At 46.6% G+C, this 14,840-nt stretch overlaps 1 protein-coding gene across 3 annotated transcripts in view; it reads right to left on the bottom strand.

The window, feature by feature from the left end:
• The window catches only part of CASP8AP2 (caspase 8 associated protein 2), a 133,322-nt gene extending 120,165 nt beyond the window's left edge, over positions 1-13,157 (bottom strand). For all 3 annotated transcript variants that reach the window (XM_040428767.1, XM_040428766.1, XM_040428768.1), the window contains exon 1: positions 13,013-13,157. The gene's annotated coding sequence lies outside the window, so the exon portion shown is untranslated. The remainder of the gene's footprint in view (positions 1-13,012) is intronic.
• Between the last annotated feature and the right edge of the window lie 1,683 nt (positions 13,158-14,840).

The following is a 14,840-nucleotide window of genomic DNA, read 5'->3' as shown; positions in this document are numbered from 1 at the left end:
AAACACTGGTGATGTGAGGAGGGGGTGGGGGTTTTAACCTCTCTGTGTTTTTCCTGTCCAATCAGAAGGAAGTCAATCTCAGGACTTGGTGTCATGGAGACGACTGGGGAAAGATCCCTTGCAAACCAGCAAACAAACAGAGAAATGTTAGATTATCAACAATTTTGTGTGACACTGTCACAAACTTTTAGCTTCTCTATCGTCTTCCTCCTCCAATACTATTCCTTTAATTACTATAAAAACTTCCCTTTTTTTCTGGGTTGCGGGATACCTCCCACCAAGATATCTAGGAAAAAAAAAAACAAAAAAAAAAAAACACTCCTGCTATCTCTTCTTGAGGTCTCTCCATTAAACCTGCTAGACTTTTACCCGTACCCATCTATACTGCATCTGGTATCATCCATCACACATATGACATTTCATTGGCACTGCACATAATACATGGTATTAACATAACATAACTTGGCGGTTGAACCATAACTCTTTTCAACTTAAATGCAATGACAAATCAGTGCTGCCATATCAAACCTGCAGATGTACCAGTCTCACATGCATTTTGAGATCTCTTATAGACCCCCTATTGATTAGGTGAAAAGCGTAAGTCATCTCCCTGGGTAGGGATCTTCTCTCCGGTCTGAAGATCTTCTCCCCCTAATCCCAAGTTCTGGATACTCGCTTTCTCTCTCCCTTCTCCGTTCCCGATCTCTTGGGTTCTCCACTCTAGACGAACTTCTTCCTCTCCTCTTGTCTTCTCCCGCAGACTCCCCTGGATTCTGTATAGATTTAATCCACTCTTCTGCTGCTGTTGGATCATGGTATACCGTGCTTGATCCATTAGGATGCAACACCCTTAACTTTGCTGGGTATTGCAGTTGAAACCTGCGCCCCTTTTGGTATAGTAAAGTGCAGACGTGGCTAAATTCTCTCCTCTTCCTAGCCACAGCTGCAGAGTATGCACCAAAAAGTAGTACAGAGTGTCCCAGTAGCTTTAATGGACCTTTCTTAGCCCTATATGCTCTCAGCAGGGCTTCCTTGTCGCTATAGTCCAGGAATTTCATAATAACCTGGCACGGTTTAGGGCCCTGGCTTCTGGACGGTCCCGTCTGGTCTTGCTGATCCTCTATTACTGGGCCAATTCTGTGGGCTCTTTCTACCTTACAGCGCCCTTCTAATCCCAGAGCCCTGGGTAAATCTTTTTCACATATATCCATCAGAGTCTGCGGTTTGAACTTTTCAGGTAGCCTCAACAGTCTCAGATTGCTCCTTCTGGACCGATTTTCCAGGTCCTCTACCCGATCATACAAAATCATGTTTTGCTTTGAAAGCTCATTAACTTTTTGAGTAAAAGCAGCCGATTCATTTTTAGCCCTAGACGCTCTTTGCTCAAGTTGCTCCAGTCTCATATCATGCTGAGCGACCGCCTCATGCAACTGCTGTAGCGAGGCCGACAGAGTTAGGCTACATTCACACGTCCGTTTTTTTCTACATCCCGATTTTCGGTCCGTTTTTTGCGGATCCGTTGTTCCTGAAAATGTTTCCGTATGTCATCCGTTTTTTGCGGATCCGCAAAAAACGGAAACATGTGAAAACTCAAATCCGACAGTATATTCTAACACAGAGGCGTTCCCATGGTGATGGGGACTCAGTAGAATATACTGAGAACGGTGTCCATGACTGCCCCCTGCTGCCTGGCAGCACCCGATCTCTTACAGGGGGCTGTGATCCGCACAATTATTGTGCGAATCATAGCCCCCTGTGAGAGATCAGGTGCTGCCAGGCAGGAGGGGGCAGACCCCCCTCCCTCCCCAGTATTAAATGTGCCCAGTGCGGCCTCACCTCTCCCCCCCCCCCATCATCGGTGGCCAGTGCGGATTCCTAGTATTAATAAATGTGCCCAGTGCGGTCTCACCTCTCCCCCCCCCCCCCCCCATCATCGGTGGCAGTGCGGATTCCCAGTAATAATAAATGTGCCTAGTGCGGTCTCACCTCTCCCCCCCCATCATTGGTGGCAGCGGAGAGTACCGATCGGAGTCCCAGTTTAAATCGCTGGGGCTCCGATCGGTTACCATGACAGCAAAGACGCTATTGCAGTCTTGGCTGCCATGGTTACTTAGCAATAAATACAAGCATTATACTTACCTGCGACTGCGAGCTGCGATGTGTGTCCGGCCGGGAGCTCCTCCTACTGGTAAGTGACAGGTCTATAGGCAATGCGCCGCACAGACCTTTCACTTACAAGTAGGAGGAGCTCCTGGCCGGACACACATCGCAGCTCAGTATAATGCTTGTATTTATTGCTAAGTAACCATGGCAGCCAAGACTGCAATAGCGTCTTTGCTGCCATGGTAACCGATCGGAGCCCCAGCGGTTTAAACTGGGACTCCGATCGGTACTCTCCGCTGCCACCAATGATGGGGGGGGGGGGGGGGAAAGAGGTGAGACCGCACTGGGCACATTTATTAATACTGGGAATCCGCACTGCCACCGATGATGGGGGGGGGGGGGGGGGGGGAGAGGTGAGGCAGCACTGGGCACATTTAATACTGGGGAGGGAGGGGGGTCTGCCCCCTGCTGCCTGGCAGCCCCTGATCTCTTATAGGGGGCTATGATATGCACAATTAACCCCTCAGGCGCAGCACCTGAGGGGTTAATTGTGCAGATCACAGCCCCCTGTAAGAGATCGGGTGCTGCCAGACAGCAGGGGGCAGTCATGTACACCGTTCTCAGTATATTCTAACTAGAAGCGTCCCCATCACCATGGGAACGCCTCTGTGTTAGAATATACTGTCGGATCTGAGTTTTTCACGAAGTGAAAAATCAGATCTGTAGAAAACTTACTGGGAATCCGCACTGCCGCACTGGCCACCAATGAATATAGAGGGAGGGGGGCACATTTAATACTGGGGAGGAAGCCTAATTTCCAGGAACGGAATCCGCATAAAACGGATGACATACGTAATGACATACGAATGTCTTCCTTTTTTTGCGGATCCATTGACTTTGTATTGGTCTAGGATCCGATTTTTCAGGACAAGAATAGGACATGTTTTATATTTAAACGGACATGCGGAACGGAACAACGGAAACGGACAGCACACATTGTGCTGTCCGATTTTTTCCAGGACCCATTGAAAATGAATGGGTCCAGATCTGGTCCTGATCTGTTCCTGAAAAAACGGAACAGATCAGGAAAGAAAAAACGGACGTGTGAATGGACCCTTAGTATGTGGCTGGAGGCAGATTAAAAGGACCCTTATGGTAAGTGTTTCTCTTATGTCGGGGGCTAAATGTCTGGCCACCTCTATAGCTAACTTTTTGTAGTCAATGTCCATTGAGGGGTTCGACTGAGCAACTTGCTCTTCAATCTTACCGCATTCTAGCAGTACTTGCGTCAGCGGAGACGGAGTAGGAGAGCGCGAATCCGCCATCTTGTCGAGCATGTCCTCAATGACTCTGCCCCGTCCTTTGGAGATCCTCCTTTTGCCGCTCCGCAATAAGTATCGTTCCATATACTTATGGACCCTGGATGTTCAGGGACCAGGACGAACCTGTCTCGGTCCCCTACTGCCGATTTTTTAAAGAGCGGGATTTAGTAAATGGTGGGAAGTCACCGGAGCTCCTTCACGCTGCCGCCCGCATCCCAGCGCCGGAACCGGAAGTCCCAGTTTTGATATTTTTATCAATCGCAGCGGCCTCCGGTACTTCGCTAGCCTCCCATTTGTAAGACAGACTTGCTTTTTTTCTTGGGTAGTCTCAGGGAATACCCCTAAATGTAGTAGTCCAAATGTCAAACAGGGGGTATTCTTCTGAAGAGGCCTACAGGCTTCTGACCCAGTCGGATGAGGAATGGGAACCCTCATCTGACGAATCCAGCGGGTCAGAATATGAACCTGTAAAAAGCAGTGGCAGTCTGACCCAAAGTTCGGACGAGGAGGTTGAGGTCCCTGATAGCACCAGGCGTACCCCGCCCCGTGTTGCTACACCACAGGTTGCGCAGGATCCGCTTCAAGGGCAGCAGAGTGGGGCTGGCGCTGTCGGATTACGTGGTGAGGCATACACCAGCAGCGCAGCCCACCCTGGACCTAGTACCAGCACTGCCGTACAACATGGTGAAGTGGCGAGCACCAGAAAGGCAGTTGAAGCTGGTACGGTGGCACGTGCAATAGTTACCCCGTCGCAGCCGTACAGACAGGCCAGTAGAGCCCCTAGAGTCCCTGAGGTGCTGGCAAACCCTGATTGGCAGTCCCCAACTTCAGCCGCACCATTAGTTCCCCCTTTCATCACATGCCCATGTTCTCTGCTGCCATGTCCAGGGCACGATTTGAGGCCATCCTGCGTTTCCTGCACTTTAGCAACAACACCACCTCCCGTCCCAGAGGCCACCCAGCTTTTGACCGGATCCACAAAATTCGGCCCTTCATAGACCACTTCAACAACAAATTTGCAGATTTGTATACCCCTGAGCAAAACATCTGCGTAGACGAGTCCCTTATACATTTTACCGGGCGCCTTGGCTTCAAACAATACATCCCAAGCAAGCGCGCCCGTATGGGGTCAAATTGTATAAGCTCTGTGAAAGGGCCACAGGCTATACCCACAAATTTCGTATCTATGAGGGTAAAGATCAGACCCTGGAGACGGTCGGTTGCCCTGAATACCTGGGGAGCAGTGGGAAGACAGTCTGGGACTTGGTGTCACCCTTATTTGGCAAGGGGTACCATCTTTATGTGGACAATTTTTACACAAGTGTGGCCCTCTTCAGGCATTTGTTCCTAGAACAGATTGGCTGCTGTGGCACCGCGCGACCTAGTCGCTGGAGCTTCCCCCAACGGCTCGTTACCACCCGTCTTGCAAGGGGGGAGAGGGCTGCCTTGTGTAACGAAGAACTGCTCGCGGTGAAATGGAGAGACAAGCGTGACGTTTACATGCTCTCCTCCATTCACGCAGACACGACAATACAAATTGAACGGGCAACCAGTGTCATTGAAAAGCCCCTCTCAGTCCACGACTATAATTCGCTCATGGGAGGGGTTGACTTCAATGACCAGATGTTGGCTCCTTAATTAGTTTCCCGACGCACCAGACGCTGGTATAAGAAGGTGTCTGTATATTTAATTCAATTGGCTATGTACAATAGTTTTGTTCTCTACAGTAAGGCTGGGAGAACATGATCATTCCTCAAATTTCAAAAAGAGATCATCGAGGTTCCGTGGCCCCAACCACCAGTGTAGTTAGCCGTCTACACGAGCGACATTTCCCCAATGTCGTTGCTGGTACCTCAACCCAACCGTCACCCCGAAAAAGATGTCGTGTCTGTAGCAGGAGTGGAATAAGGCGTGACACCCGCTATTTCTGTCCTGACTGCCCTGACCACCCTGCCCTATGCTTAGGGGAGTGTTTCCGGAAGTACCACACACAGGTACACTTAGCATAGGGATTGCATCTCACAGGACAGGGACACAGGGCTATTAGGGCCCTTTCACTCACAGCTGCTGCAAACCTTTCCTTTCACCTGGGACAAAGTGCATACTGTACTTCGCCACATCTTTGGGCGATTTGCGCTTTGCACATTGTCCCATGGGGAAGGAGAGGTTTGTCCTATAAAAGGTTAAAAAAAAAAATCACTGGTAAGCAAAAAAGTTAACGTTCTGTTCAAAAAGTTAAATAAAGTTTATATGTTCCGTTCAAATGTTATTATAAAGTTAATAAATTTATTGCATTGCGGCCTGGTTTTTTCTTTATTACCTTCCAGGTGGACCAACCAATCGACTAGCTGCAGCACTGATGTGCATTCTGACAGAAGCATTGCGCTGCTGTCAGATTACACAAAAGTCGGTGTATGCGGCGCTGCAAGACGAGATTTCTCCTCTGCAGTAAAAGATACGTTTGCCGAGGCATATGAGCTGAGGAGGCGGCGGTGTTCATATGCTTTGGCAAACACTTTGTATATAAAAAATAATAATAAATCCAGGCAATGATTTATTCATCCACATGTGAATGGAGAAATCGGGTTTGCCAGGGCATACGAGCTGAGTGGGTATGGATGTTGGGCGGAGCTCCTGTGTCCTAGCAGACGCCTTTCCGCTCTTTTTTTTTTTGGCAGAGATTTTTTCATCCACATTGATCGATGCGAATGAAGAAATCTGTGCCGTTCATTTTTTCTTTCAGCCCAGAGGCTGAACGAAAAAAAAAAAAAATAAATAAATAAATTTTATATATATATATATATATATATCTATCTATCTATCTCTATATCTATCATTACCTGTATGCTCAATATAAGGAGAATAGCAGAAACTCCTAATGCTGGCCATACAGGTAATGATTGCGGAGACCCTCAAATGCCAGGGCAGTACAAACACCCCACAAATGACCCCATTTTGGAAAGAAGACACCCCAAGGTATTCGCTGAGGGGCATATTGAGTCCATGAAAGATTGAAATTTTTGTCCCATGTTAGCGGAAAGGGAGACTTTGTGAGAAAAAAAAATTTTAAAAAAAAAATCTATTTCCGCTAACTTGTGCCAAAAAAAAAATAAATTCTATGAACTCGCCATGCCCCTCATTAAATACCTTGGGGTGTCTTCTTTCCAAAATGGGGTCACATGTGGGGTATTTATACTGCCCTGGCATTTTAGGGGCCCTAAAGCGTGAGAAGAAGTCTGGGATCCAAATGTCTAAAAATGCCCTCCTAAAAGGAATTTGGGCCCCTTTGCGCATCTAGGCTGCAAAAAAAGTGTCACACGTGGTATCGTCGTACTCAGGAGAAGTTGGGGAATGTGTTTTGGGGTGTCATTTTACATATACCCATGCTGGGTGAGATAAATATCTTGGTCAAATGCCAACTTTGTATAAAAAAAAAAAAAAGGGAAAAGTTGTCTTTTGCCGAGATATTTCTCTCACCCACCATGGGTATATTTAAAATGACACCCCAAAACACATTGCCCAACTTCGTCTGAGTACGGCGATACCAAATGTGTGACACTTTTTTGCAGCCTAGGTGGGCAAATGGGCCCACATTCCAAAGAGCACCTTTCGGATTTCACAGGGCATTTTTTACACATTTTGATTTCAAACTACTTCTCACACATTAGGGCCCTTAAAATGCCAGGGCAGTATAACTACCCCACAAGTGACCCCATTTTGGAAAGAAGACACCCCAAGGTATTCCGTGAGGGGCATGGCGAGTTCCTCGAATTTTTTTAATTTTTTGTCACAAGTTAGCGGAAAATTATGATTTTTTTTTTCCTTACAAAGTCTCATATTCCACTAACTTGTGACAAAAAATAAAAACTTTCATGAAGTCACTATGCCCATCACGAAATACCTTGGGGTGTCTTCTTTCCAAAATGGGGTCACTTGTGGGGTAGTTATACTGCCCTGGCATTTTAGGGGCCCTAATGTGTGGGAAGTAGTTCGAAATCAAAATGTGTAAAAAATGCCCTGTGAAATCCTAAAGGTGCTCTTTGGAATGTGGGCCCCTTTGCCCACCTAGGCTGCAAAAAAGTGTCAAACCTGTGGTATCGCCGTACTTAGGAGAAGTTGGGCAATGTGTTTTGGGGTGTCATTTTAAATATACCCATGGTGGGTGAGAGAAATATCTCGGCAAAAGACAACTTTTCCCATTTTTTTATACAAAGTTGACATTTGACCGAGATATTTATCTCACCCAGCATGCGTATATGTAAAATGACACCCCGAAACACATTGCCCAACTTCTCCTGAGTACGGCGATACCACATGTGACACTTTTTTGCAGCCTAGGTGGGCAAAGGGGCCCACATTCCAAAGAGCACCTTTAGGATTTCACAGGGCATTTTTTACACATTTTGATTTCAAACTACTTCCCACACATTAGGGCCCCTAAAATGCCAGGGCAGTATAACTACCCCACAAGTGACCCCATTTTGGAAAGAAGACACCCCAAGGTATTTTGTGATGGGCATAGTGACTTCATGGAAGTTTTTATTTTTTGTCACAAGTTAGTGGAATATGAGACTTTGTAAGGAAAAAAAAAAAAATCATCATTTTACGCTAACTTGTGACAAAAAATAAAAAGTTCTATGAACTCACTATGCCCATCAGCGAATACCTTAGGGTGTCTACTTTCCGAAATGGGGTTATTTGTGGGGTGTTTGTACTGTCTGGCCATTGTAGAACCTCAGGAAACATGACAGGTGCTCAGAAAATCAGAGCTGCTTCAAAAAGCGGAAATTCCCATTTTTGTACCATAGTTTGTAAACGCTATGACTTTTACCCAAACCATTTTTTTTTTTTACCCAAACATTATTTTTTTTTATCAAAGACATGTAGAACAATAAATTTAGAGAACAATGTATATATAGATGTCGTTTTTTTTAAAAAAAAATTACAACTGAAAGTGAAAAATTTCATTTTTTTTGCAAAAATTTCGTTAAATATCGATTAATAACAAAAAAAGTAAAAATGTCAGCAGCAATTAAATACCACCAAATGAAAGCTCTATTAGTGAGAAGAAAAGGAGGTAAAATTCATTTGGGTGGTAAGTTGCATGACCGAGTAATAAACGGTGAAAGTAGTGTAGTGCAGAATTGTAAAAAGTGGTCTGGTCATTAAGGGGGTTTAAGCTAGGGGAGCTGAGCTTCATTCGGCGCAGGCGCTCTGAGAGAAGGAGGCTCGCCTCCTCAGCACTCCCTCAGTGCGCCTGCGCCGATGACGTCACTGAAAGAGAAGACGTCATCGGCGCACTGAGGGAGTGCTGAGGAGGCGAGCCTCCTTCTCTCAGAGCGCCTGCGCCGAATGAAGACAGGCGCGGGATTTTTGAAATGCTGACAGGGCCAGCCCGAGGAGGAGAGCACTGCTGGCCCTGTCAATCAACAAGAGGAGGGGGCGGTTTTTTGCGGCGGCAACCAGCAAGTAGACGCCCTACTTACTGGTAGTGAAGCGATTTGCATATTTTAAAAGATCGTTTTTTAATGAAAAGAAGCCACAGACAAAGGCAAGATCCCTATATAGGGAATAATGATTTTAACAAGCCCAAAAAAAAAAAAGAAGGGGTTTTGGGGGTGACAGAAGCCCTTTAAGTTATCCCCCATCCACAGGACAACTATTATATCAGTAGGGGCCTAATGCTGGGACCCCTACCGATCACGAGAACGGAGGCCCTGTACCCCCTGCAGCCCACCTAAAATGAACTGAGTGGCCGCTGGTTGGGCATGCGTACAGCTGCTTCATTCATTTCAGGGGGGCTGCAGGGGTTACGGGGCGCCCATTCTCATAACTAGTGGGGGTCCCAGTGGTAGGACCCCCCAACAATCTTATTCCCTACTGCTTTAGAAGACAATGTCATATCACCTCTAACCTAAAACTAGAAACCTGACATGTACAACATTGGATTTAATTCCAACCAAAGCAAAATGGAAATCCCTCCTGCTACGTGCTGCAATCGTGAGACTGCACTGCAAAACACTGCGTGTGATGAGATTTTGGTGGAACCCAGCCTTAGGCCAGACACACACAAGCAAGTTCAATTCGAGAAACTCGCAGCTTGTCAGTGACAGGATCGCACAGCATTATAATGAAATATAATGCTGTGTGACCCTGAGAGTCCTGAAATTTATTGAATTAGGCTACTTTCACACTTGCGCAAATCTGGCCATCCGTACGCAAACTGATGGCATTTGTCAGTCAAATGCATTGAAAAACTGGATCCGTCTCTTGGGTGTCATCTGGAAAAACTGATCCAGTATAATTTTTTTGCATTTTTAAAGGTTTGCGCATGCGCAGACCGGAAAGCTGGGTCTGTTTTGCCACAACACTTGGGGCCGGATCAAGCATTCCAGAAAGTGTTCTGTATCTTTGGCCGGAGAGAAAACTGCAGCACGCTGCAGTATTTTCTCCACCCAAAAAACATAAGAGGGACGGAACTGATGCATCCTGAACGGATTGCTCTACATTCAGAATGCATTAGGAGAAAACTAAATCAGTTTTTTTCTGGTATTGAGCCCCTAGGACGGAACTCAATACCGGAAAACAAAAACGCTAGTGTGAAAGTACCCTAATACTGACATAATAGATTCCAGGAATCACAGGGACACACAGCATTATAAATCATGACGCGGTGCAATCCTGTCAGAGGAGGGGAGGTCAGAACGAGACCTGACACTGACACTTCCACAACGACACGTATTTTTGTTAGCCATTAAAAGGTACAGGGCTCCAGATGGCGACCAAAATGGTCGCCAATGCGACTTAGAATTTACAAATGGCGACAAGACTTTTTAGTCTTGTCGCCATTTGCGACTAGACCCGCCGCCGCAGCTCTGCTCAATACAGCGGCAGGCACAGAAGCTGATGATCGTTCTCAGCAGCGCAGGAGGAGTCTCTCCCTCCCCCCTGTGCTGCTGCTGCTGCCGCCGCCTCCACCAATAAGAAGAGACAGGAGGAGGAGGGGAGGGGCTGTGGCCACTGCGCCACCAATGAAGATAACTGACCTGTATTACAAATACAGGAGGCGGGTGCCGGAATCAAATAGCCGGCACCCGACCTCTGTGACAGGGAGCTGCGATCAGCTGCAGTTGAGTTAACCCTTCAGGTGCGGTACCTGAGGGGTTAATTGTAGCTGATCGCAGCTCCCTGTCACAGAGGTCGGGTGCCGGCTATTTGATACCGGCACCCGCCTCCTGTATTTGTATAAGAAACGTTGGTGGCACAGTGCGCCCGCCCCCCCCCCCCCAGTATAATAAACGTTGGTGGCACAGTGCGCCCCCCCCCCCCCCCCCCAGTATAATAAACATTGGTGGCTCAGTGGGAAGTGCCAATGAGGGTTAAAAATAATAAAAGAAAATTAACTCACCTCCTCCAGTTGATCGCATAGCTGCCGGTCTCCAGTTCTTACTTCTTTCTTCAGGACCTGTGGTGACGTCACTGAGCTCATCACCATGGTAATGGGCCATGTGATGAGCTCAGTGACGTCACCACAGGTCCTGAAGAAAGAAGTAAGTACAGGAGACCGGCAGCTATGCGATCAACTGGAGGAGGTGAGTTAATTTTCTTTTATTATTTTTAACCCTCATTGGCACTTCCCACTGAGCCACCAATGTTTATTATACTGGGGGGGGGGGGGGGCCGCACTGAGCCACCAATGTTTCTTATACTGGGGTGTTTGGGGGGGGGGGGGGCGCACTGTGCCACCGTTTCTTATACTGGGGTGTTGGGGGGGGGGGCGCACTGTGCCACCAACGTTTCTTATACAAATACAGGAGGCGGGTTAGGGTTGAGTAAATTATTTTTTAACCCTCATTGGCACTGCCCACTGCGCCACCAATGTTTATTATATTGGGGGGGCGCACTGCGCCACCAATGTTTATTATACTGGGGTGATGGGGGGCGCACTGCGCCACCAATGTTTATTATATTGGGGTGATGGGGGGGCGCACTGCGCCACCAATGTTAATTATATTGACCTTCTACTATGCATTCTGTATTCAGAATGCTATTACTTTCCCTTATAACCATGTTGTTATAAGGGAAAATAATACAGTGAATAGACTTTCATCCTAGGAACCATGCGTGAAAATCGCGCCGCATCCGCACTTGCTTGCGATTTTCACACAGCCCCATTAACTTCTATGGGGCCTGCGTTGCGTGAAAAACGCACAACAGAGCTTGCTGCAATTTTCACGCAACGCACAAGTGATGTGTGAAAATCACTGCTCATGTGCACAGCCCCATAGAAGTGAATGGGTCCGGATTTAGTGCGGGTGCATTCCGGTATTTTGAATGCCGGATCTGGCACTAATACATTCCTATGGGGAAAAATGCTGGATCCGGCATTCATGCAAATCTTCATTTTTTTTTCGCCGGAGATAAAACCGTAGCATGCTGCGGTTTTATCTTTTGCCTGATCAGTCAAAATGACTGAACTGAAGACATCCTGATGCATCCTGAACAGATCACTCTCCGTTCAGAATGCATGGGGATAAAACTGATCAGTTCTTTTCCGGTATTGAGCCCCTAGGACGGAACTCTATGCCGGAAAAGAATAACGCTAGTGTGAAAGTACCCTAAAATATTAAGTTTAAATCCCCCCTTTCCCAATTTTACATATAAAATATATAAACAATAAATAAATAAACATATTACATAGCGCTGTCCAAACTATTAAATTATTCAAAAATATCTCCTATGCGGTGAGCATTCGCCATTTTTTGGCACCCCAAAAAATAGGATAGGACTGTTCTATTATGGGCTGAATGTTTCATAAAATGCGAAATGCACGCGGCTTTTTTTGTTTTTTTTGCGCGGTATTGAGTATCGCAATACTTTTTTATGGTGACTAAAGCGAATCAAAATTTTGGTTTCAAAACAACCCTACGCCGATCTGATCGGCGTCGCGTTGTCACGATACCAAAATTTGGATTCAGTTTCGATTTGGCGACTAAAAATTTGATTTGGCTCCTAAATTTTTCAGTTCAGGAGCCAATGGCTACTAGGTATTTTTTTTAGGCTGGAGCACTGAGGTACCAAACCTGTAATACTCTTGTTTCTCTTAATGAGAGCACTAGACTAGACACCCATGACAAAACGGTCATCTGTGAAGGACCCGTGTTTGGGCCATGTGTCCGTTTTTTTGCGCCCTGTGTGTGTCATCTGTGTGACAATTACACTGCTTGTCGGAAAATGGATTTCCAAAGCGTCTCTCCTACCAGTAGGCTGTGAAAACCACTGGCAGGACAGTAGAGTAGAGCCAGCTGTCAGGGACAACCACTGTATTTGTGACTCAAGTGACAGAACTTGGAATCTCAATGACAACAGTCTTCATGAACTTCATGGCAGTCCCACAAGCCACCATTTAGAGTCCCTGTGCAAATAGAAGCCAATGCCCAGTCACTTCTCGTCTGAACGCTACAATGTAATGGGCCAGCGTTCCTTTCTGATACTGTGCTGTGACACACTAGAGCAGAAACATGTCTACCTCTGCAGCCTGCTTTGTGCGCCAAATGCTCACGGCCTTCAGCTCCCAGAGCACTCACCGTATTTCATGCCCCACCAACCACGACCGGTGGAGGTCCTCTTCCGCTTTCCGTCATCGGTCAGCTGTCCCCGGTTTCGCCCACCCCCGTACTCAGACCCGCTTACAGCAACTTGCCCCCGGTATAACCGACATCCCCCTCTCAGTCTCACACTCCGCCATCCAACCAGAGAGGACGCAATTACGTTCTCAGTGCTACGTCCCTTAGCCACGCCCACCCCGTGCAGTGTCTTTGGCGGGAATACTTGTCGCCAGGCACAGAGGCGGCGGTCGGCGGATAGTGTCGTGCAGTAGGCTGCTCTGCTTGTGCTGTCGTGTTGTTAGGCGACTTTATCCTTTAAGGTGTTTATACCCAGCGGTTAGGTGGCGGTTTGTTGTACAGACGCTATTATTAATGAGAATTCGTGATATTCCCAGCCAAATTTGCATTAACTTTGGGGGCGAGTTCACACCTGAAGTATTTGTTCTAGCGTTTGAGTTGCAGAATGCGCAAAGATGTTCTTCAACAAAGTACAGTATAATGTAGTAAATGGGGCTTTAAAGGGGTTCTCTCACTTCAACAAATGGCATTTCTCATGTAGAGGAAGGCACTTACTAATGTATAGTGATTGTCAATATTGCTTCCTTTGCTGGCTGGTAGGGTTGAGTGAGTCGGGTTTGGATTGCTGATTCTTATAAAAACGACGTTAAGAGTAAAATGTATGGCTTCCGTGGAGGTAGGGTTACCACTCGGCCGGTATTTTGGTGCCGGTATTTTTTTTTTCTACTGGTAATATTAATTGCCAGTATTTTTCTATAATGCCTGTTAATAACTGAGCGCCTCACCTCATCCATTTGATAGTGCTGCGGACTGGATGTGCAGGATAGGACCTGCAAGACGTCCTCACGCTGGAGCGCAGGGCCTGTCCTGCTCCTGTGCACATCCAGTGGGCAGTTGTGTTCACAGCGGTGAGAGCAAACAGAGGAGGAGAGTTTTTTTTTGTTTTGTTTTTTGCAGAGAAGGGGGCACTATTAATTCTGGGGTGCTCTAATGGGGGCATTATTCTTACTGGGGGTGCTAATGGGGCATTACTATTACTGGGGGGCTAATGGGGGCAGTATTGATTTCTGCAATGCATGTCAATTTCTGCACAGAAAAAAAGTGTACATGAGATTTGTGCAATCTCATATACTTTGCAGATACTCAGATAATTCGGTGTAAGGCAGCTCTCACCTGCTCCACGACACCCTCCGGGCACGGACACCGCACCTGGATGTGGGAATGTGTAAACAGTTTAAATGGAAAGGAAGTCCAGCTCAGGTCAGGTGTTAATACATCGCTTCTTTATTACAGCGGTTATAAAATTCCACACAGCAAAGTGCCACGTTTCAGGGTCCTTCTTCATGACAAACACAAAATACTGAGGGAGCACCCCCTGATAAATCCCCATCCGATCACAGACTGATACTGATCACCTGGGAGGGGGAGGTCCCACAGGTTCTCAGTTAAAAATGCAAAATACAGAGTATAGCTTGGTGATTAAAAGTCGTGGAAGAAAAACAGCTTGTTCATAAACACTGTCACATATGACTGAATAAATATTTCAGTATGGATATAACAGACATAATAGAAAACTTAAATAGACACAACAATGGATGAATATGTAGTACAGAAAATCGAAAAATGAGAAATGCAATTTTCTAATACTGTAATATAAGGTCATGGCGTTTATTGAGACCTGATGGCTGGCGGGATCCCAATTGGAAAATCCAAAAGGCCTCTCTGTTCAAAAGTTTTCTTCTGTGGTCCCCCCTCTAGGTGGTAGAAAGACCCTCTCTATACCCTGCAC

This window comes from Bufo bufo, chromosome 4 (assembly GCF_905171765.1).
Source record: "Bufo bufo chromosome 4, aBufBuf1.1, whole genome shotgun sequence".
In the NCBI taxonomy this organism is placed as follows: Eukaryota; Metazoa; Chordata; class Amphibia; order Anura; family Bufonidae; genus Bufo; species Bufo bufo.
Note: the sequence above shows the minus strand (reverse complement) of the source record. Positions and strands in the feature narration are given on the sequence as shown.